Below are 25,003 nucleotides of genomic sequence, written 5' to 3' on the forward strand. Positions count from 1 at the left end.
AACCCTTCCAGTTGCAAGCCATATAAAAGCAGACTATTGATATAAATGTGCGATACGGTTGTAAGGAAAATTTCTAAAAGTTGACTCATCTGTAATCAATAAATATAGATGGGCCGCTCTTATCACAGTCTCGTCAGTGGAAATATTTGAAGTTTACCTGTATGGAAGCCACATACTGTATACTGACTGAGTGAGGTATAAGATGGCAGCTGTATACGGAAAACACAATAACACAGAGACACGGCGCAGACACACAGGAAGCCAGATACTGTATATTGAGTGATGTACAAGATGGCAGCTGTATACGGAGAACACAATAACACAGACAGATGGTGCAGACACACAGGAAGCCAGATACTGTATACTGACTGAGTGAGATACAAGATGGCAGCTGTATACGGAGAACACAATAACACAGACAGACGGCACGGACACACAGGAAGCCGGATACTGTATACTGACTGAGTGAGATACAAGATGGCAGCTGTATATGGAGAACACAATAACACAGACAGACGGTGCAGACACACAGGAAGCCAGATACATACCTCCCAACTGTCACGATTACAGCGGGACAGTCCCGATTTTCGGGTCCTGTCCCGCTGTCCCACCCGCGGCAGGCATTGTCCCGCTGCGGGGGGGGTGGCAGTTGGGAGACCCCCCAATCTAATAGAATAGACGCTGTGCGCATGCGCACAGCGTCTATTCTCGTATGAAAATGAGGTTGCGGCTAATTAGCATAAGCAGCACCCTTATTTGCATACGCCCCACCCCCTTTTCGGGCACTATGTCCCTATTTCCCCAACACAGAAATTGGGAGGTATGCAGATACTGTATATTGAGTGATGTACAAGATGGCAGCTGTATACGGAGAACACAATAACACAGACAGACGGCACGGACACACAGGAAGCCGGATACTGTATACTGAGTGAGATACAAGATGGCAGCTGTATACGGAGAACACAATAACACAGAGACACGGCGCAGACACACAGGAAGCCAGATACTGTATACTGAGTGATGTACATGATGGCAGCTGTATACGGAGAACACAATAACACAGACAGACGGTGCGGACACACAGGAAGCCGGATACTGTATACTGAGTGATGTACAAGATGGCAGCTGTATACGGAGAACACAATAACACAGACAGACGGTGCGGACACACAGGAAGCCGGATACTGTATACTGAGTGAGATACAAGATGGCAACTGTATACGGAGAACACAATAACACAGACAGACGGCACAGACACACAGGAAGCCGGATACTGTATACTGAGTGAGGTACAAAATGGCAGCTGTATACGGAGAACACAATAACACAGACAGATGGTGCGGACACACAGGAAGCCAGATACTGTATACTGAGTGAGGTACAAGATCGCGACTGTATACGGAGAACACAATAACACAGACAGACGGCGCAGACACACAGGAAGCCAGATACTGTATACTGACTGAGTGAGATACAAGATGGCAGCTGTATACGGAGAACACAATAACACAGACAGACGGCACGGACACACAGGAAGCCGGATACTGTATACTGACTGAGTGAGATACAAGATGGCAGCTGTATATGGAGAACACAATAACACAGACAGACGGTGCAGACACACAGGAAGCCAGATACATACCTCCCAACTGTCACGATTACAGCGGGACAGTCCCGATTTTCGGGTCCTGTCCCGCTGTCCCACCCGCGGCAGGCATTGTCCCGCTGCGGGGGGGGGGGGGGGTGGCAGTTGGGAGACCCCCCAATCTAATAGAATAGACGCTGTGCGCATGCGCACAGCGTCTATTCTCGTATGAAAATGAGGTTGCGGCTAATTAGCATAAGCAGCACCCTCATTTGCATACGCCCCACCCCCTTTTCGGGCACTATGTCCCTATTTCCCCAACACAGAAATTGGGAGGTATGCAGATACTGTATATTGAGTGATGTACAAGATGGCAGCTGTATACGGAGAACACAATAACACAGACAGACGGCACGGACACACAGGAAGCCGGATACTGTATACTGAGTGAGATACAAGATGGCAGCTGTATACGGAGAACACAATAACACAGAGACACGGCGCAGACACACAGTAAGCCAGATACTGTATACTGAGTGATGTACAAGATGGCAGCTGTATACGGAGAACACAATAACACAGACAGACGGTGCGGACACACAGGAAGCCGGATACTGTATACTGAGTGAGATACAAGATGGCAACTGTATACGGAGAACACAATAACACAGACAGACGGCACAGACACACAGGAAGCCGGATACTGTATACCAGGCATGTCCAACGTTGGCCCTCCAGATGTTGTGAAACTACACATCCCAGCATGCTTTGCAATAGATTTAGCATTCACTAATAGCAAAACTGTGGCAAAGCATGCTGGGATGTGTAGTTTCACAACATCTGGAGGGCCAACGTTGGACATGCCTGCTGTATACTGAGTGAGGTACAAGATGGCAGCTGTATACGGAGAACACAATAACACAGACAGATGGTGCGGACACACAGGAAGCCAGATACTGTATACTGAGTGAGGTACAAGATCGCGACTGTATACGGAGAATAAAATAACACAGACAGACGGCGCAGACACACAGGAAGCCGGATACTGTATACTGACTGAGGGAGGTACAAGATGGTGACTGTATAAATATAACACAATGACGTAGAGACACGGCACAGACACACAGGAAGCCAGATACTGTATACTGAGGGAGGTACAAGATGGCGACTGTATACATATAACACAATGATGCAGAGACACGGCGCAGACACACAGGAAGCCAGATACTGTATACTGAGGGAGGTACAAGATGGCGACTGTATACATATAACACAATGATGCAGAGACACGGCGCAGACACACAGGAAGCCAGGTACTGTATACTGAGGAAGGTACAAGATGGCGACTGTATACATATAACACAATAACACAGACAGACGGCGCGGACACACGGGAAGCCGGACACTGTATACTGAGGGAGGTACAAGATGGTGGCTGTATACGGAATCAGAATAACACCAAATAAAATATAATAATAACACAATGACAAATTTCAGGTCACTTTTCTCTTTATGCACTTCTTATGCAGGTCACTATTTCTCTGGTGTATTAGTCATGTAACAATCAGTTTTATGGTAATTAATACTATGTATATGTTAAACAATTGTATTACACAAATGCCACCACCAGCCTCTGTCCTTCCCCCACTTATTCTCCTCGGGTATATAGATAATATTATCTATACAGAATATTTCCTGTTGAAAATAAATGTATAGATAATATTATCAATATATAAAAAATAAAAATCAGGTTGTTTCGATGTGTCCCTCCCTTGCCACGTGTTGGGTCTCGGGACTCGAACCTGCAACCTGTGGCTCCCCGTAGCTTGGACTAATAGACACGCGCCACTGTGCCAACCAGCCAGAAAAGCCTCTCTGTGTAACTCGTAGCTCCACTGCAGTGACGTCATCCGCTCTGTGCTGCACCATCGCCACCTATTGGCAGCTACTGGAACTACACCCGGAACGACTGTGTAATCCGGGCACACACTACTGAGCTCCGCTCCCGGTCATCTCCCTGCTCCTGCGGAAGTAGGGGCAGAGTGTCTGCTCCTGCCGCTGCTGCAGTGATGTGGGTCCCAGTACCTTGGATGAAGGAGGCTTCCAGAATATCAGGCTCATGGGGAGGTAAGCGGGGGGGGGGGGGGGGGGGGGGGGGGAGGACATTTAACTCCTAACAGGTTACTATGCGGAAGGGGGGTGGGGGTCTTTTGTGTACACTTGTGTACTCATGCTACAAATAAGATGTAATAACAGGCCTAGGGGGTTTGGTTACTGAAGTAATGCTGTTCTATTGGGGGAGGGGTTGGGGAGGGGGTGTGTACTGGAAGTGCTGCTGTTCTGCTGGAGGGGGGGGACTGGTAGTGCTGCTGTTCTACTAGGGGGGGTACTGGTAGTGATGCTGTTATAGTGGGGGGAGCGGGTACTGCAAGTGCTTCTGTTCTACTGGAGTGGGTGTATGGGAAGTGCTGCTGTTCTGCTGGAGGGGGGGGGGGGGGTACTGGAAGTTCTGCGTGGATAGGAGAAATTTCCACAAACTCACGTGGTTTTGCCAAATTTGTTTATGTTTTCGCATGTTTTTGCCCATCCCGAAAAAAAGGTGAAATGCCATAGTCAAAATGTGAAGACGGATTCAAAAACGGGCGAAAACGGGCGATTGAATGCTAATCAGAGAATTATTGCCGATTTTTCACCTGGCCAGGAAATTCGACCGGATTGAATAGCCCCCAAGGCTTAGACCGCTCAGTTCGTAAAAGTGTAACAGATCATTTTAGGTACGTTTCCTTTTGTCTCTATTACCCCTTTCACACCGCACAAATAACCTGGAACCGATGTGAAAGGGCCATTTGAAAACTCTCGGGTCCAGCAACCCGGCATTCCGACACAGGTTAAAATAAGTGTTTTACCTGGGTCTGACCCGGGTTGCTGAACAGTGTAAACAGGTAACACTATAGCGTCAGCTCCAAGCGCTGCCTACTGCCACACCCCCAGATGACACCCCTTCCTTTGTGATGTCAGTGTCCTGAGGGGCAAATCATCACAAATGCCAGGTCGCTCTAGGGGTGGACCCGTGTCTAAAATCCCGGGTGTGACCCCGCGTTCGCGATGTGAAAAGGGTTTAAATGTCTTTGTGGCCTATGTAAGTTCTGTAAGTGTAATGGGTTAGATCTACTAATAATTCTGGTGCTAATAAGCCCAATATCCATCCTTTGCCCATACTCCCCTACTTTTTTTCCTCCCCTTTTGATGGGCACATTATGGGGTGGGGCAGAATATTTTGCGCTATTTCCGCCATGTTCCCATGGAGCAATGATGCAATACTCAGAGGGAGGCTGGGCTGTAAGATTTTGATTCGCTGAGACTGTCCGCGTCAAGCCCCTATCCCGCCCATGATGTATTACAGCAGCATGTACTCCTCCAGCTGAGGTTGCCACAACTGCATGTACTGTAAAACATTGCCTCCTGTTTGGCTGTTAGGCATGGGGTATGGGTCATAGAATTGACGCAATAAAGGTCGACACTCAATAGGTTGACCACTGTTGGTCAACAGGCCATAGGTCGACACCTTATAAAGGTCAACATGGCTTAGCTCGAGAGGGACAAATGGTCGGCAAAAGCAATAGGTCTACGTACAAAAGTTGAGTTTTCACGGTGTCTGTGTCGACTTAGGTCGACATGAACTGTATTTCAGTGTACCGCTTCGCTCGCCAGGCTTCCGGCACGATGTCTTGCTACCCTTGTCAACCTTTTTCATGTCCACATTTTCTATTTCCTATGTTGACCTATTGCTTGTGTTGAACTTTTGTCCCTTTCGACGTAGCCATGTCAACCTTTTTAAAGTGTCGACCTATGGTCTGTTGGCCAATAGTAGATGATCTATTGAGTGTCCACCTAATTAGTGTCGACCCATCGAACGCACACGCCAGGCTTGCAGGTTGTACTGTATGGTATGACTGCACGCCAGGCTTGCAGGTTGTACTGTATGGTATGACTGCACGCCAGCTCACTGGGTTTGAAGAAATGACGGTACTTCCTCATCTTTGCGGCCAGCGCTACGCCAGTTATGTTAGCCGCTACTTAACTGCTATGAAAGGATTTTCGGCGAGGGAACGGTTACAAATCTACTTTAGAGGCATTTTTTTAGGTAAAAGATGTTTACTAAATTTGCCCCCTGGCGGGCTCGCTTCACTCGCCACGCTTCGGGCTCGCTTCACTCGCCACGCTTCGGGCTCGCTTCACTCGCCACGCTTCGGGCTCGCTTCACTCGCCACGCTTCGGGCTCGGTGGCTCAGTTCACTCACCTGAACTTTACTAATGGTAATACATGGTGGCGTGGTCACAGGATGGTGGCATGAACCTAGGGTGGTGGCATGGACCCAGTGTGGCGATGTGCAAACATTCGTACAGTACGTAAGTTCCGCAGCGTAAACGGTGGCCGCAAAGATGAGGAAGTGGTTTCGGTACTTATGTAATATCTGGGCGCCCGATTTTTTGATTGGGTCGATCGCATCGCATGCAACCAAATCGCATGTGATGCGATGGACCCGATTTTTACATTGGATCCAATGTTAAATGGTCCCTGAGACCCGATTTTTACATTGGGCCCAATGTTAAATGCCCCCCAGACCCCATTTTTTATTGTATACTCACCCTGTTCATACCCCCACTATCCAAATGGCCTAGAAATGGCCCTAATCTTTGGACAACATTTGGTGGTGATTTCTGAATTATTTCATATGGAATAATATATGTTTTGCAAATTAAGCTGAAAGTTGTCAGTGCATTCTATCACAGCAAGTCTGACAGCACATTTAGACGGTTCTAACTTAACAGCAAAATGAATATTGCGTTGGTCCATGGTGGCTGTGCCACTACCAATTCTTAAAGAACTGGTAACCCCATCGCCAAGGGGCCACGCCCGATAGCCATGCAATAACAGCCACGGGTGGGGATGGGGGTTGGGGATAGGTTTCTTTGTCTCAGCTTCCCAAGCCTGTATGTGGGTCTCTTTGTCTCTGGTTCCCAAGCCTGTATGTGGGTCTCTTTGTCTCTGGTTCCCAAGCCTGTATTGTTTGTGCCTCTATGGCGGGGGCACCTGTGTCACCCGAGGTGGCAGCATGGTTTTGTCCGTGTGAGAAGGAATTTGCCTTTGCCAGTGAACCAGAATAAGGGCCAATGTCCACGACCCCCATAGAGAGAGCAAGTGGGCATGGAGTTGACTTTATATAGTGTGGCGAGCGCAGCGAGGGGACGCGGAATATATGTTAGGTATTCCGCGTCCCCTCGGGATACGGTCATATTGTCTACAGCATTTAGGTCTACAAGCATTAGGTCTACAACACTAGGTCGACCTGCATTTAGGTAGACATGCATTTAGGTCGACATGACTGAAGGTCGACATGACTTAGGTCAACAGGGTCATTAGGCAGACAGGGTCATTTGGTCGACTTTTATAAGGTCGACAGGGTCATTAGGTCGACATGGGGAAAGTCGCCAGGCAAAAGGTCGACATGGGGTCATTTGACTGTTTTATGAGTCGACATGTGCCGACAGGCGGTATTTCATGCCCTACCATCCACTAGCGCGTGGCGGGAGAATAAAATAGTGTGCCAAGCGTAGTGAGCCATGCGAGGGGACGCGGTGCTATGTTGACTGTGTCGACGCTTGAAAAATGAAAAAAATAAAACCCATGTTGACTTTTTCACTGTCGACCTAATGACCCTGTTGACCTAACACCTGTCGACCTAACACATGTCAACCTAATGACCCTGTTGATCTAATGACCTCGTCGACCTAACCCATGTCGACCTTCAGTCAGGTAGACCTAAATGCAGTCTGACGAATGATCCCATTCCGTGCGCTCGCCGCGCTTCGGGCTCGCCACACTATATAAAATCAACTCCATGCCCACTTGGATAGTGGGGGTATGAACAGGGTGGGTATAGAATAGAAAATCGGGTCTCAGGGACCATTTAACATTGGATCTAATGTAAAAATCGGGTCCATCGCATCGCATGCGATTTGGTTGCATGCGATGGACCCGATTTTTCCGAAAAAATCAGGTCCATCGCATCTGATTGTATGCCTTAAGTTATGGCATACAATCGAAAAATCGGGCGCCCAGATAATACATAAGTACCGTGGATTCAAATGTATTATTTTCTTGGTGTGAAAACAGAACACAGACATAATTTATTCCATGTTCTGCTGTCTGTCTATCCCATGTGTAATATTAATATACTAGGAGATTCATCGTGCCCTACGGGCGCTACTCACACCGTCGTAAGGGGCCCCGGCCCCTTAACCTGCTTTATTGCATGAAATATGGTTTGTGCCGGAGGGGCGTTGTGGTAAGGGCGGGTGTGGTGTCTTTACAGGCAGATGTGGGGGTGGTGTGGTGGATTAGGGTGTGCTGTGGTTGGTGGAGTGGCGGGTGGGTGTGGTGGTGGCGTGGGTGGGTGAGGGTCGGGTGCGAGGTTGACAGGGAGTGGTGTGAGTGGTGGAGTTGCAGTTGGGGGGGGGGGGGGTGTCCCGGGTGGGTGCTGTGGGTTGATGGTATGTGGGGGTGCATTGGTTGAGTGAGGGGCAGTGTTGGGGATGCTGTGTGTGCAGGAACGATGGTGCTGTGGTGGGGGAGGTATAGGTGCTGTGGGTGAGTGATGGGCAGGTGCGTGGTTGGTTTGGGTGGGTACTGCGGGTTGAGGAGGTGCAGGGGTTGCAAGAGTGGTGCATTAGTACCATGGGTAGGGGAGTGGTGTGTGCTGGGTTGTTGCAGGTGGGGGAGTGTGTGAGGCGGTGGTAGTGTGGGAGGGGTGGGTGTGCTGTGGGTGATAGAGTTAAAGTTGTGGGGGTGAAAGTTGATATAAGTGAGCTGTGCGCAGGGCAGGTGGTGGGTATGGGGTGCTGTCCATGGTATGTGGCCACAATTTATACATTACAGAAGGGGAGTTATGACCCACTCTGTCAGTGTGCAGTAATAATACCCCCATATACTGTGGCTTCCCTACTGACAGCTGGCGGCTGCTGCGACGGTCCCCACGTTGTACTGAGAAACACATGCTGTTGCTGTCATCATGGTGGTGGGGCAGGAGACAGAGGGCTGCTGCTACAGGGCCAGACAGAATTGTGTCTGGCAGCGGTGACTGTGCTGCTGTGTGGGGTAGGTCAGGGTGAGCAGTAGTGCTTCAAATAGCAACATAGCTACCAAGATTCCAAAGCCCTATGTAGGCCCTTCCCTGGCTTCTAGCCCCATATGTTCGCCACCATGGTACCTAGGCTGGGCTGACCCTAATGGACAGATAATAGGGGTAGCTGGAAGAGGTGTTTAGAGGTGCGGGCGCCAGGCAGCGCTAAGCAGCTGGGGGGGAGGTTGCAGGTGCTACCGCTCACGTGCTCCATGAAGTCCGTGAGAGACGGGCCGGAGGGGGAGAGGTGCGGTCTCCAGCCCCCGGTTGCTGCTATCCATCTTTGGGGGGGGGGGGGGGTGAGCGATGCTCTGGAGGCTGCAGTGTCTCTGCCTGCCAGCATGGGGAGGGAGAGGAGGCAGAGGGTGTCTGTCTGGCACCGCGGGCTGCCTGGTTCTCCTCTCTGTCACTGTGTGAGTGTGTGTGGGTGGAGTCAGAGGCGCTGATAGCCTATGACTCCACCCAGCGTTATAGACACACTCACAGATTGAGTGACAGATGTAGCTAAATATATGAGATTGCAATTTCATGTGTTCTGTTTGAGATTTCAGACTTTTGTCAATTTCTCCATCTTTCCAAAATCCCCGCACATTTGTGTTACCCCTCCTGGAATTATCAATTCTCTTCTTTGTATATCCCCATATACTGTACCTTCTCTGGCTTTCCTACGCGTTATATAACTAGGAATAACTATATGCCGGTCATGGTTATCATTGCAACTTACCTCAGTATTAGCTACAAGGTCCAATCTCTCCCTGAATAGGGTGAGAGATTTTGGGCGAGTTTTTCCCTTTTTTTTTTAAAGCAGCGATCAATTACACTGCAAAACCAGGTTGATTTTGCCATGTAATTGATTGGTGCTTTAAAAAAACATGGGAAAACTCTCCCAAAATCTCTCACTTTCTGAAACTCTCACCCTATTACATTTGTCCCCGCATGTGCGATAATCGCGCCGTGTACCTGCAGGGATGCGATGCGCGTACCCGCAGGTACAATATTGTAAAGCACAAAAAGTATCTGCAGGCAGTACTTTTTGTGCTTCATTGCATCGCATCAGTACAGGAGTACATGCGATACGATGCGATGTCCATTAGTACCTATTCAGGGCCGTCTTAACAATCTACTGGGCCCCTGGGCAAAATAATTTTTAGGGCCCCCCTCCACCCACCTATGTGCAGCAGCAGAGGAGGGCTGGGAGTTGTGTGGCGGGGATCCGGGCAGCAGCTGTCAGCGGCATCTGTCTAGGCGACTCATAGGTGGCGGCGGTGATCCAGGCAGCGGGGGGGGGGGGGGAGGGGCTGGGAGCTTGATGTAGCGGTGTGTGGTGGGGATCCAGGCAGCAGCTGTCAGCGGCATCTGTCTAGGCGACTCATCGGTGGCGGCGGTGATCCAGGCAGCGGGGGGGGGGGGGGGGGAGGGGCTGGGAGCTTGATGTAGCGGTGTGTGGTGGGGATCCAGGCAGCAGCTGTCAGCGTTGTCCGTCCAGGCAGCTCGCTCAGAACTTGCTGTAGCGCTATTTGCTGCCGGGCAGGAAGCGCTGCAGATTTTGAAAAGACTGGCCGGACACTGATTGGCTGAGCGTCCGGCCAATCAAGGTCCGGCCAGAATTTTCAGAATCAGCAGCGCTTCCCGCCCAGCGGCAAATAGAGCTACAGCAAGGTCTGAGTCACCACTGCCTGTATGGACAACGCTGACAGCTGCTGCCAGGAGCATCCCCGACATATGCCGCCCAGATTGCTACATCAAGATCCCAGCCCCCCGCTGCCTGGATCACCGCCGCCACCGCTGAGTCGCCGCTGACAGCCGCTGACCGCATCCCAGCCGCCCACCGCCATTCCCCAGAGCAGTGCCGTCTTCCCCAGTGGGCTGGGCCCCTACAATCCTTGGGCCCCTGGGCAACTGCCCATTCAGCCCAATGGGAAAGACGGCCCTGTACCTATTAACTTTAAAATAAAAATAAAAAGTTGCTAAAATCACATGTCATCGCATCGCACCCGCAAACCACAGTACATGGCATTGCATCGCATCCACTTCAAGTGCCAAAATCGCATGGCAGCTTGAAGTACAAAATACACAGCACACACAATCGGTGCGTGTATGGGCACCTTAAGGGCTGGGTTCGATTAGGGACAAGCTTATTTTATGCAACCTGTATACATTGGGGGGTATTCTGATTCAGTCGGTTCCCCACACATTTGCACGGGGACCGATTGTTTGGGACTGCGCATAGGTTTTTTGCGCATGTGCAGCCGCTGTGTGGGAGCCGACAGCGACCATCGAATGATTTATCTGCCGCACCCAAGGTTGCGAATGGATGATCATGTGTAGCAATCAGTGGCGTAACTATAGCACCGCAGCCTCCGCGGTCGCGGGGGGGCGCTGTGCATGTGGGGGCGCCGGGGGGGCTGCGGTGCTATAGTAATGCCCCCGCCCCCCATCCCCCGCAGGCTTACCTGTCTGCGCGTCCCGGCTCCCCTCCTGGCTTCAATCAATTCTATGGAGACGGACCACGATAAAATGGCCGCCCCATAAAGCAGACAGTTCTCTGAAACTGTCTGCGGTATGGCGGCGGCCATTTTATCGTGGTCCGTCTGCATAAAATTAATTGAAGCCAGGAGGGGAGCCGGGACGTGCTGCACCGCAGACAGGTAAGCCTGCGGCGATGGGGGGGCACGGGCGGCCGGGGGAGGGAGGGAGGCCGACGGGGAGGCGCCCCCCCCCCCCATTAACGGCGGGGGGGCGCCACAAAGCAAGCTACGCCACTGGTAGCAATCACACTGAAGCTGACTGATCTGTAGGATACAATGGTCCCTGCAAAAGGGATGCACTGAAAATATCTCTCTGGTCTGTCAAACCAAGACTGTCGTTGGTGGGAGGTAATCACTGTTTGATTAAAAGATGCTTCTTTTGCTAGCAATGCAATCACAACACATGTACATTAATCGCGTTTTAATGTGTTTGTTTAAAACTGTAATTACTTGTTAGGGAACAAAAGAAATTGATGCGGCATGCTATATATTGCTGAAAGAAACACATTAGCAAAGCTGACAGCTCCCCATTCATCATAAGATCTTCAGTGTAACACCTTCCTCTAGCTGAAGTCCTTGCATTGTGTTACAGAGGATGAATTAGACAGCACACGCACACACATGTAGCAGCCTCCAAGTTACACGGCAGCTATTACTTTGCAGGATGACACTTTACTTTCATAGTTCGCTATTATGTAATAATGTCTCTAGAGCTGTGTAGAGGGCATTGACCGTTCCATCTACCCAATGACAGATACACATATGCTGCAGCCTTGAGGCTACACATAGCCCAAATAATCCCAGCGTGTACTGTACTATGACCCTGCACTTCCTCAACACTGCAGCTGCAATTCATTTCTAACAGGGACTGCGACCCTTCCCGCAGATTTGTCTTTCTGAGTGAGAAGACAGGGGCAGGGTAGGCGGACCAACATTTTGAGAGAATAAACAAATAATGGCATATGCGATGGTTTTTTTGCAGAAGAATATATTGTATATAAAAAAGTCCATTCATAAAATCCTAAATGTTCACAATCCTTAAGTTTGGACAATCATTTCTTGATCATGACAATCGCCGTAATCGATGACGATGAAAATATAAGAAGCAGCACCCGACGCGTTTCGTCTCACAGAGCCTTCATCAGGGGTTACACCTAAAAGGAATTTATCATTGGTATATCAGCTTAGGACTATTCTTTAATGATAGTATGATGGGACCCTTATAACTGTTCTCCTGGTGCACTGAATGGCCGTTTTAGCGGTACTTCCACAAATCCAATGTAGGGGATAATAATTGATCATAGGAACACCTCAAAGGGATAAGCCAATCGTAACTCTGCTTTAGGGTATTCTTTAGTGGTCATGTGATGGGACCCTTATGAATAGTCTCCATATAAATGAAAAGGCTGTGTACTGTCACTGCGGAAACTCCACTATATAGAAGTGTCATACTAACACCTAAAATGCACACCTCCCAACATTGAAGAGAGGTAAAGAGGCACATTGCGTGCTGAAATTTTGGGGCGTGGCCTAGTGGCATGTACTCACGATGCCCCCCGTTTTTGCCACTGTGGGGGCCTGGACAGCCGCTCCGTGAGCCACTAGCCATGCCCCCAGCCGCTCTGGCTGCAGGAATAGATGCAACGCTGTGCACATGCACACGGCATCTATTAACGGATGACAGGGGGGACTCCCAACTGCCCCCACCGCGGGACAATGCCGGTCCGGGCAGGATGTGGAAACTTCCCCCCAAAAAAACAGGTTGTTCCCACGAAAAGCGGGACAGTTGGGAGGTATGAAAACGTATATATAGATGTGTCCTCTGGTGTGGCAGGAAGCAAGTATATATATATATATATATATATATATATATATATATATATATATATATATATATATATATATATATATATATATATATATATATATATATATATATATATATACCTGGTTTGAATCTCTCCTGGCTTTTTAAAGTAGGACCTGAACCAATCATATCAGCTATAAAACACTTAGGAAAGCAGCTGACACAAGATGGCAGAGTAGCATTAATAATGTATGTGGTTATTGTCATACATACACATGATGGGGGGGGTTACAGTTGCCCATAGGAATTGCACAACATACAGTGAAAGGGGCACTGAAGAGCTGTTGTGCATGGCCCATAGCAGCAGCTTTTGTTGTAGATATGGATTTAAATGCTCAATCAGCAGACTGTACCAACGAGACAAGAGAGCAGCTGCAAGCAAGAAGAGACGGGTAACTTCAATGTGAGGTGGTACAATGTGTGCTTAGAAAGCTCAGGTTGATTTCCCAATGCAATGTGCATATGGCAGACTACAACTTGTGAATTGCAGGTTATTCTCCCTTCGTGTACTGGCCCTAATGCATCATCTAGGGCAGGCATGTCCAAACTAAGGCTCATCTAGCTGTGACACTTCACATCCCAGCAGGCCTTGCAATAGTTTTAGCATTCCCTAATAGCAAAACTGTGGCAAGGCATGATGGGACTTATAGTTTCACAACAGCTGGAGGGACATAGGGCCTTATTCTGGCCGATGCGTAAATTTCTGAATTCTTTCGGATGGCGTTTTTTAGCCGTCTGCGCATGCGTGGGCAACGCTATGCGCATGTGCCACGCATGGTCTTCGTACTCGTTCTCACTAATACCGTACAGAAATGTGCACCGCATTCACTCGGGAAATATGGGCGTAATATGGGCGTCATTCGGAAGTACACAGGGGCATAGTTTCAAAGTGGGCTAAACTGGGCGTACACGAGGGAGTGCACTAATTCTGGTTGGCGTGCATTCGGACACCGACTGCAAACGAACCAAAAGGCAGAAAATATGCGGTGTTCATAAGCAAGTATTGCTTTGCAGACACCACTTGTTCATGTGCTAGGCATTTGGATCGCCCAATTAGTACGCCCGCACCTGAACCACTGTCAGCTGAACACAATACAATCCACTCCTCTACTCATTACTCATTAATTACACTCTTTTCATTGCTTCAATTGGAAACCTTGCAGCTTAAATGGACCATTACTAAACACACAAATCTATGCTGAAAGCACGGCTGCATTTGTTACACACATTTACACTGCAAGCAATGGACAGAACTTGGTATCACTAATATAAATATACATGTCACTTTTACATTCAGCAATAGATATTAGTCGTGAGTTTTGCGGAAATACACCGCATCGGTGCGTACGGGCAGCTTCCAGTCCGTTCAGACGCTGTAAGACCGTGCAGAATATGTATGTGTCCACCGCACACGCACGGTTTGGATGTTGTCCGTAATCACACCCTCTTCTTAGAGAGCGAGTCCGTCCGAATGCGGAGGACCTGTGGGCGTTTTTTCTTACAATGTCCGCACAGCGTGGCGTGCGGTCCACTCCGAAAGAATTCGGAAAGTTCCGCACCAACCAGAATAACCTCCATAGTTTGGACATGACTGATCTAGGGAGACACAGGATGCTGACGGGTAAAATGGGTGCGGGGGACTCGTAAGCGTAACCATTCCCTTCCCGTCTCAATGTCCCTGGCCATCTCTGCCGGTGTTCAACCTGCCTCAGGTCCCGGTGTTAGAAAAGACACAATCCTGCTTGAACCTCATCCACCGACACATATGTCTAAAAGTACACACAAGTTAAGCGTCCTATCCATAGGTGTATACATAAAGTACACCGCTATTCATTCCACATTCCATGATTTGTACAATGTAGCGTTTCTGAAGGAAAAACAGAATAGATAAGGCAACTCTCACCCCTTTGTGCAGCCGCTGAATCTATTACCATTCCTGCTGCAGAGCAATAAACCCAATTGCAGTCAGAGAAAGAGAGTTGGAGCAAACTTCCAGGAGATATGTATTAATGGTTCCATTGTAGCAATTTTCCCTGTGCTTCATCGCCGCCCTCGGCCACATTCGCACGGCAATTTATGTGCAGGGAAAAACGGCTCTTTGAAGAATGATTACTTTCTTTGTAAAGCGTGGGATAATGGATGGGTCAGATCACCTGATATATAGAGAGGCCTTGTAATCATAGGGAGTTCTCATTGGACGACCGGTGCTTAAGTTAGGGTGATCCCGAGCACCTGAGTGGTTGTGCTGACACCACAAAGCAGCCAAGCAATAAGCAGGCATTGAAAACACGGTTCAGAATTTCTCAGAAGCTTTATTTCCATTATGTGATTAGTGTATGGGACGAATGACGAACATGCATGACTCATGCTAGGAGCCATAAGTAGGGATGGCCATCGTTGCCATTGCCATCGATGGTTGCCATTGATGGCAATTCTGCAACTGGCCATCGATAGTACTAAACTATGCAATGGCTGACCATCGATATTTTTACATATCGATGGTCAGCCATTGTGTTTGTTTGATTGGCCTGTGGGCCAATCAAAACATGGGGGCGGGGCTTCGCGGGTGTTGTGGGGGCTGAGCTATGCTCCGTGTCCCGGCACTTTGAAAAAAATAAAAAAAGCAAAACATCGTTTTGCTATTCCATCGATGGAGGGAAACCATCTGGTTCTCCCCCATCGATGGCAAAAATATTCGACATCGACCATGAACCATCGATGATTTCGAATCATCGATGGTCGATGGCCATCCCTAGCCATAAGTGAATGGGTAAAAACCGGAACCGGACAGCACCCCGGAACGCCGTTCTGTCACCAGGGAGAGGAGAAGGGGGAGAATAAAGCCTGCCTGTATGGTCTAGGGATGTAATAAAATCCGGAATGGTCCAGGCCATATGAGGAGGCTGTAATCTCCCCTTGTCCCCGGTGAAAGCTATCACAGTCACCCCTCAGACTGGAACCCCCCCCCCCCTCGCAAGCCATAATGGGTGCAGTTCAGCCTCCTAAATGCACCCCCCCCCCCCTCACCTATTTACTTATTAACATTTACCCTTTCCTAAACCGCTTAAGTATAGTAGTACTGATGATAATCTAAGTTCCTGGGCAAACCCTGAAAATCGGGGATGGGGGCGAATTCGAATCGCCCCCAATGGACATTCTGCACCCATTGAATTATACTTACCCTTCCAGAGACCCATGGCGGTCGGCGCTGTCCACATTAATCCTTGTGAAAGTGGCGTGGCAGCCATTTCCCCAGTGATTCACATATGCAAAGTACATATTTCCCCGGGAACAAGGTGCAAGCACCATCTGAAGTACCGCCAGTGACCACTAGAGGCCACTACTCCTTTGCATGCTAAAAGATGTCATAACTGAAAGTGAAAGCAATTGCAGGGACACTGATCTGTTGCAAACTTGCTGGGATATGAAGAGAGGTAACTGTGACAGATATTGTAGGTAGGACCAGGGGGCGGGGAGGAGAATTTATGTGCTAAAAACTGTCACAGCTCAAAGTGACAGTAAAAACTGTCACATATCAAAAGTACATTGAAACTAGTATTTTCATTATTTCATTCTCATTTCTCTTTAAAAAGGGGTGCCCCATTCCTGGGACGATTCCATATTGTTGACAGCTTGCCGAATCCAGTTATCTATGATGTTTGTTATTTGTTTTATTTTGTTCAGTTTGTTCATTGAAACCCTTCACAATGAGCTCAATAAGAGTAAATATTTACTGGCTCCCTTATAATAGGACAGACTTCATTATGTTTCATAGTAAATTACACATAAAGAAGTGTTCACAGAAGCCTGTCTGGCTTCCTTTTGTTAATTGCACTTTCCAAATCAATAGCAGCCACTCTCGCTGTCCATGGTGCTGAAATGACTACAGCCTGGAGATGCACTCTGGGGACTCTCCTATATATACCGTATATATATATTGTATGTAATATATTCTATTCCTGTACAGTAGAGCAGGGCTAGTCTATCAGGGAGCCCCGTTGTTTGGGTAATTACTTCAAGGCATGGAACATCTGACAGGCGCACCAATACTGAAACAGAAACATCTGGCTCAGGAGCTCCAGCAACAGATGGTAGAACAGAACTGTATCATCCCACAACATGTCTCTGGCTTCCATTAGAATATATATATATATATATATATATACACACACACACACACACACACACACACAGTATGAGACTTCATTAACATAAATTAACAGTGTGCATTTGTTTATAACCACAGCCGCAATTAAAGACTCGCAACTTCTGAGGTTTAAGTCAAAATTCAGCACTTGCTAAAAGTCAGATCCAGCTTCAAGAGGGGTCTCATATCGATCCCCATCAGTTTCGAAACCATTATCTCACCACAAGTTCTAATACATACAACACGTTTTAATTGCCTTACGGCCCATACACGCCAGGCGACTTTGTGCTGAAAGCAGCTCAGTTTTGTCTTTCAGCTCAAAATCTGCCCAGTGTGTACTGGGCAGTGATGCAGCTCCAAACCACGATGCCCCCTTCACCACACTTCACAGTTGGGATGAGGTTTTGACGTTGGTGTGCTGTGCTTTTTTTCTACACACATATTCTGATTCACTCGGAAAGGCACAATCACTCTCTAATGGACAAAACCATGCTGCACTGCAGGTGGGGCTGATGTAACATGTGCAGAGAGAGTTAGATTTAGGTGTTTTATTGTTTCTGTGCAGGGTAAATACTGGCTGCTTTCTTTTCACACTGCAATATAGATATCAGTTTGAAGTACACACCCCACCCAAATCTAACTCTCTCTGCATGTGTTACATCTGCCCCACCTGCAGTGTGCATGGTTTTGTCCATTAGAGAGTGATTGTGCCTTTCCGAGTGAATCCGAATAACCCCCATAGTGCTGTGGGTTCCTTCCAAACAACTCAACTTTGTTTTCATCTGTCCATAGAATATTTTGGCAGGAGTGCTGCCAGGTGCTCTTTTGCAAACTTCAAACATGCAGCAATGTTTTTTGTGGACAGCAGTGGCTTCCTCCGTGGTGTCCTCTCATGAACTCCACCCTTGTTTAGTGTTTTAGATATCATCTTCTGAGAGCTCTTTTGTGCAACGCATGGTTCACATCAGGCAAGCCTTCTTAAAAATAGAAATCTCAAGTCTGGCGTGTGTTTTTTATACGGTAGGCCAGCTTTATTCAACACCTCGAATCTCGTCTCATTGATTGGACTCCACGTTGGCTGATTCCTGAATCCATTAACCTAGGGGTTCATACTTTGTCCACCCTGCACTGTGAATGTTTACATGGTGATAAAAACGTTAGAACATGTAATTGTTTGTGTGGTATTAGTTTAAGCAGACTGTGTTTGTTGATTGTTGTGACTTGGATGAAGATCAGAACACATTTTATGACCAATTATGCAGAAATCCAGGTAATTCCAAAGGGCTCCCACACTTTTTCTTGCAACTGTATCTACTATGATATACCACTGATGTTGCATATTGCATTGGTCATAAAAAATGTGATTTGGTCCTGGACTAGCAACCTGTGGCACCCCTGCAAGTGCCCTGATACACTGCCAAATGCCATATTCTCACTCACTGGGAATATGTGCAAATACAGTGGGGTACTGTACAATCTAACTCTCTTCACATGTTACATCTGCCCCACCTGCCGTGTACATGGTTTTGTCCGTTAGCAAACCAAATGTGTCTTGTGAGCCAACTTTCAATAACCCCCTTTATCTCTCTCTCTTTCCACTGTATCACTCTCCAAGGCTTAGCACCGTATTCACTATATTTCCACTTTGACTGGCAACAAGGATACCTGGATCAATCTACGAAGCAACAAAGTGTCCTATGACCCTTACGTCAGTTCGCTTATGTGGGCTTCAAGCTGCCATCATTAATTATATACCAATCAATGGCAACAAATGAATTGATCAAGAAAAATCAATCTTCCAATGTACTCGACGCCAACTGAAACTTACATTGAAGTGAATATTAATGAACTGATTAATGTTGATCTTGTGAAGGTGACAGTAGGTTCCGTCCTTATCCCATTACAGAGGAAACGTAATCTTTAGAGCAGAAATGCCATTATGGGATCGACCAATATATACACATGCAAGCTGGAGTCAAAATGAGACCTTTTAACTGCACTCAGCAGCTGCCTCCCAAAATGTTGCATTTGCATCAGTCATCGTCAGATCTTTTGTAATTAAGAAGAAGAAATGTGAACTGTACAATATAGCTACAGAGATTAAATCGCCATAACTGAGGGGTAGATGTATGAAGCAGTGATAAGGGAGAAGTGATAAAGTGCCTGATACTTTATCACCGGCCAATCAGCTCCTGAATGTTAAGTTACAGGTCAGGTTTAAAAAGGGACAGTTAGGCACTGATTGGCCGGTGATAAAGTACCAGGCACTTTATCACTTCTCCTTCCTTATCACCACTTCATACATCTACGATCTACCCCTGTGTTTCATGATCTCTAAGACGTATCCAGAACAGTGATGCACAGCAGTTAGTCAGGCATTCCCTGATTTTAATGATCTCGGATACATTGAAATGGATGAATGGCCAAATACAGTTATTCGTCTCATGAAGCAAAAACTATGTATCTGACACTTTCATTCTAGAGAGTGTCGCGGTAGGCGGTCTGAAGCAATACACAGAATGCCGTGGATATTATAGAAATCAGCCTCCATAGCGTAGATGGTGCCATAGTCTCTGTACTGGGAGCAGCAAATTCTCTCATTACAGCGGATGGGAGAAAACGCTTATGGCATTTCTGCACATGTGAAGACGCCAGGTGCGAATGGGCACGTTTGCACCCAACAGTGCGGGTGGGGGACTTAGGGTGGTGGCGGGTGGACACGCCCATGGGAATACCCAGCGGTTCATGGGTGTTACCATGAAAATGCTTGGCCGTTCCCATGGAAATAAGGCAGTGACGCGGCTGTCGGGGGGGGTGGGCATCTGACTTCACCGTATGTCAGTGTCTATAGTTTATCAAATCAATTGCAGGACTATTCAATGCTGCCGGCGGCCTTTGGAAAGTATTGTCTGCCGCAGCAGTGACCTACCCCCATTCTACAGGGTGCACAGAGTCAATATCAGGCTTTGGAGGGTATATATATATATATATATATATATATATATATATAGTGGGGTAATTGCATAATTATACATTGGTGAGCCCCATGGTAACATCTTCTAAGGGCCTTCATACACACACACACACACATATATATATATACACACACACACACACACATATATATATATAGGGCTATTTTTCAGTAGGCTCCAGCAGGAACTGTGGCCCTTATTCTAGTTCACTCTTTTTGACAAAATATTTCTTAAGCTGTGTACACACGGGGAAATATGATTGCTGGGGATATATTGCTAGCAATATATCCCCAGCAATCATATTGCTCAGTGTCTCCTTTTCATCAGCGATGAAAAGGAGACACTGCTACGGGGCAGAGGGGGAGCGCAGCAGCAGCAGACGCTGCTGCTGTCACTTTGAACGGAGGAGGGAGGGAGCAGCCGCACGGGGCTGGGGAGATCAACGCTGATCTCCCCGGCACAGCAATCGCGGGGAAAGCTGCTGGTCGCAGGAGCATGCTCCTGCGACCAGCGACCATTAGGCAGTGCACACGGGAGCGCGCAGCTGGCGATTTATCGCCACCTGCGCTCCAAATCACTGGCAATATGGTCGCTCAGCGACCATATTCCCAGCGATTTCACACAATATTGCTCCTGTGTGTACACACCTTTAGATGGACAAAACCATGTGCACTGCAGGTAAGTCAGGTGCTACTTGTGCAGAAATAATTAGATTTGGGTGGGGTTTTACACCTGCCTCACCTGCAGTGCACATGGTTTTATCCATCTAAGAAATATTTTGTGAAAAAGAGTGAACTAGAATAAGGGCCTCAGTTCCTGCTGGAGCCTACTGAAAAATAGCCCTGTATATATATATAGATATATATATATATATATATACATATATATATATACAGTATATATATATATATATATATATATATATACATATATACATATAAAGCAGATAGTGTCTCATCACTGAGCGCTTGCTAATGCTTCTTAGGTCAGGGCCCCGCGTTTTCATGGGGATGCCCATTAAATGCCAGGCGTATCCCTGATGCCGCCCCCACCCTCCCCTACCCGTGTGAGTGTGATACTCGATGAAGGCAATCACACATGGGGTCTGCACATGCCCAAATTATGCCCCTTCCAATCAAACTTGAATCAGGCCCTTGGTGGCGCCCCGGATCCCAGAACTCAATGCAGCCTTTTAGCCGCCCCCCCCCCCCCCCCCCCCCCACACACACACGTTACGCCTGAGGACAGAAAGCAGGGAAGCGAGGGCCGTCACCCGTGTGTTGCTGCCGTTTTTTGCAATTGTACTTTTCCCGAAAGTTCTACCAAATATTTAATTCACAAGAAAAGTTCAGGACTTGTAAATAATGAGTTACGATGATGCTGTGTACATCATTGCAGATACTATTCCGCCTCGTTCCTTTTGTCATCCCCCCCTCTGATCATCCTCGCGTAGGTCATAAACATGTTCTTACACAGACTAAATAAATGACCTCTCACATTTTGTTCTTGAACTACAGAAAGAACCGTCTCATTGTAAGGATGCAATCCTCGTCGAGTCGATAAAAAGTTCCTGGGAAATTCCGCTAACAAGACAAATGGTGACTCGCCTTACAATACACTTCAGCTTTATCCCGCAATCAGTTATACGCCAATGAATAAAGAAGTCTTTCCCCTCCACCTGTGATCACAGGCACACTTTTTTTTTTTTTACAGTACATTTCAGGCTCCATCAAACGCGGCAGATAACGCTGTGCGGAGACTCGGGAACATTTGGAGATCACGCTGCCTCAAATATATATATATATATATATAAAAATAATAATAATCTTCTGTCTTTCCATTGTGAAGTCGCACATTAAAGAGAGAAAGATTAAAGAAACAATGTCAGGCTTGGTACCATGGGGTAAGGCACATCATACTGATTTGCAGTCTCCACTGGTTATGTGGGTACAGTACAATTCGGAGACTCGGAACGCTCTATCCTCTTTCTCCCTGGTGTGTTTATACCAATTATTTCATTGTGTACAGACTTAGGGGAAGTACGACAAGTGGATGAATATGAAACGCATGAGACAGTCGTGGGTTTATTGATAAACTGTCAGGCAGGGAAAGATGGATTTGGGGAACGGGGTTTGAGGTGTGTTATTTTTTGCATTGTAAAGGTTTGACATGTTTTGCACACTTCGGATTCTTTAGAAAGCGTCACCATAATCCCATGTCTGCTAATAAGTAGAGATTTGCAGGCTCTGATTTACTCTGATTTCAAAACAGGATCTTATTGGCTATCAACGGTCAACAACGGTCATGTGATTTGGGATAGCCAATAAGATCCTGCTTTGAAATCAGAGTAAAGTCAGAGTAAATCAGAACCTGCACCTCTCTACTAATAAGCACAGTAAACAACTAGTTTGAAAATAAAACACAGTACAGGTTGGGTCTCCCTTATCCGTGTTTTCCAAAAACCAAAATATTCTGAAAACTGTGTTTTTCATACTTACAGTACCTCGTCCCCCAATGTCCGAAGCAGTCTCCGGGATGTTCTTCTGCAGCATCTCTCGTCCCAGGGGTGCACTGTGTGAGTGCGTGAGTGCGCCGGTGATGTCACGGTATGCTTTTATTTAAATTGTGACACAAGGGGTCTGCAGCGCCTTACAGCGTATATAAACAGGAACCGTATGATCAAAACAAGAAAAAGTGAATAAAAGAAAAGAACATTTATTTATTTATTCACAGTTTCTTATATAGCGCACACATATTCCGCAGTGCTTTACAGAGAATATTTGAACATTCCCATCAGTCCCTGCCCCAGTGGAGCTTACAATCTATATTCCCTACCACATGTACACGCACACACAGACAGGGTTATTTTTCTAGGGTTATTTATTTTTTGGGAGCCAATTAACCTGCCAGTATTTGTTTGGATTGTGGGAGGAAACTGGAGTACCCGGAGGAAACCCACGCAAGTACGGGGAGAATATACAAACTCCGCACAGTTAGGGCCATAGGAATATTACCACCCAGGATCGCATTGTAAAATGTGAACATATCGGGGCAATGTATCAATATTAAGGGCGCAGGGACAAGGCTCCGATAGGTGCCCGTCCCTGCGAAGCCCTAACCCGGAAGCCGGGAGGTCAGCGCATGCGCGGTTATGTGCTGACCCCCGCCGACCTCTCTTACCGCACTGCCCTGCTCGGGCAGTGCGATGTGTAGCTATAGGCTACAATGGGCTATCGTCACATTACAATGGCGATAGCCCAGGGGTGCGATGCCGGGCTGCCCGATGTTGATACATCGGGCAGCTTCGCATCCCCCTTAGAAACCTATGGGGGATGCGGCCGGCACCGCTGCAGGGAGGATAGCCGCAGGGATCGGGGATCCCTGCTGCGGTCCCCCTTTAATACATTTGGGGGATACTAAATATTTGCGGTGAACCCCGAAAAATGATGTTTTCGGGGATTTAACTGCAAATATTGCTTGATAAATGCGGCCCTAAGTCATTTTACAAGTTTCCTCTCAGATGTAGCAGTACACACCCACGCTTCTAGGTGCCACGTTCACAATCTCTTTTCACAATCTCTCTATATATGGAACTAGACACGCCCTTTGGGTGGAGCATGACAGGCCCCCTCAATGGGGCGCTGTGCAAAATTCTACTACCAACTATAATCTCCCTGAAACTAGTTTTCAAAATAGGTGTAACTTACAGCAACTGTTTTCATAGTGAGCATCTAAGAGAAATACTGAAAATCTGTTTCCTCTTATCAGGACAGGGTTTTTTTTATTATTGCAGCCATGTCAGTTATGTCAGGAATAAAGTTTTCCTTGTTTGAGAGTTGTATTAATATTCTATTTGGGGAGCGGTTGGGAGCATTTGTCAGAACAAGTGTGAAGGTATTTGATGAGCATGACATAAGGGAAGCATTATCTAAAGGAAGCTTTGTTCCATAATTTGTTTTTCAGCCGACTAATTTGTCCCCAAATGCAATCTCCTAGTTCTCCTGATTTTATGGATACAAATGTCTGTATATTTATTGTGTTTCTGTTACAAGCGCACAATATTTTTTTTTAAATATTTTATTGTACAACAAACAAAACAGAGCATTGCAGTCAGCACATAAGAGTAAATGTACAATTATATTGTTAGGTTTCCGGATGATAGACAGTGTATAATAAAAAGGAAAGGATGGGGTTGGGCAGCTGCACTGATAACAAGCACCCCCTCCCCCCCATGTGTGCCTCTACCTCCTTCCTCCCCATGTGTGCCTATGATCTCCCCTCCCCATGTACCCTTATTGCCCCTTGCCTCACCAAGCTGCTTGCCCTTACCCCCCTCCCCATAGGTGCCTCTACCTCATTTCTCCCCATATATGCACCTCCACTCACCAAATGTGCCTCTATGACCCCCCCCCCATGGGTGCCCCTGCCTTCCCCCCCCCCCCCCCCATGTGCCATGCCTCCCAATTTTGTCCTGATGAAGAGATGGACTCCTATGCGCTCCACAGACGTGCGCACAACATTTTGGGTTGTGGCCTCATAACAGGGGGCGTTGCCCATTATCGCGGTGCTCCCACTAAGTCACCCCACCATTTTTTTGCACTGTGGGGCTTATGGCCAGCTCTATGTGAGCTGCTGGTCATGCCCCCAGCCCCTCTGTCTCCCTGAATAGATGGCGCGGCAGGTCCCGATTTGAAAAGATGAAAAGTTGGGAGGT

The 25,003-nt window shown here is 47.4% G+C and overlaps 1 long non-coding RNA gene across 1 annotated transcript in view; it reads left to right on the forward strand.

Annotated features, from left to right (window-relative positions):
- Positions 1 to 3,594: 3,594 nt before the first annotated feature.
- Positions 3,595 to 25,003, forward strand: part of LOC146046315 (uncharacterized) — a 39,484-nt gene continuing 18,075 nt past the window's right edge. Inside the window, exons 1-3 of the long non-coding RNA XR_014465848.1 lie at positions 3,595 to 3,715; positions 4,188 to 4,362; positions 22,790 to 22,895. This is a non-coding gene — a long non-coding RNA (uncharacterized LOC146046315). The remainder of the gene's footprint in view (positions 3,716 to 4,187; positions 4,363 to 22,789; positions 22,896 to 25,003) is intronic.

Source organism: Crinia signifera, chromosome 11 (assembly GCF_055691185.1).
Source record: "Crinia signifera chromosome 11, ASM5569118v1, whole genome shotgun sequence".
Lineage (NCBI taxonomy): Eukaryota > Metazoa > Chordata > Amphibia > Anura > Myobatrachidae > Crinia > Crinia signifera.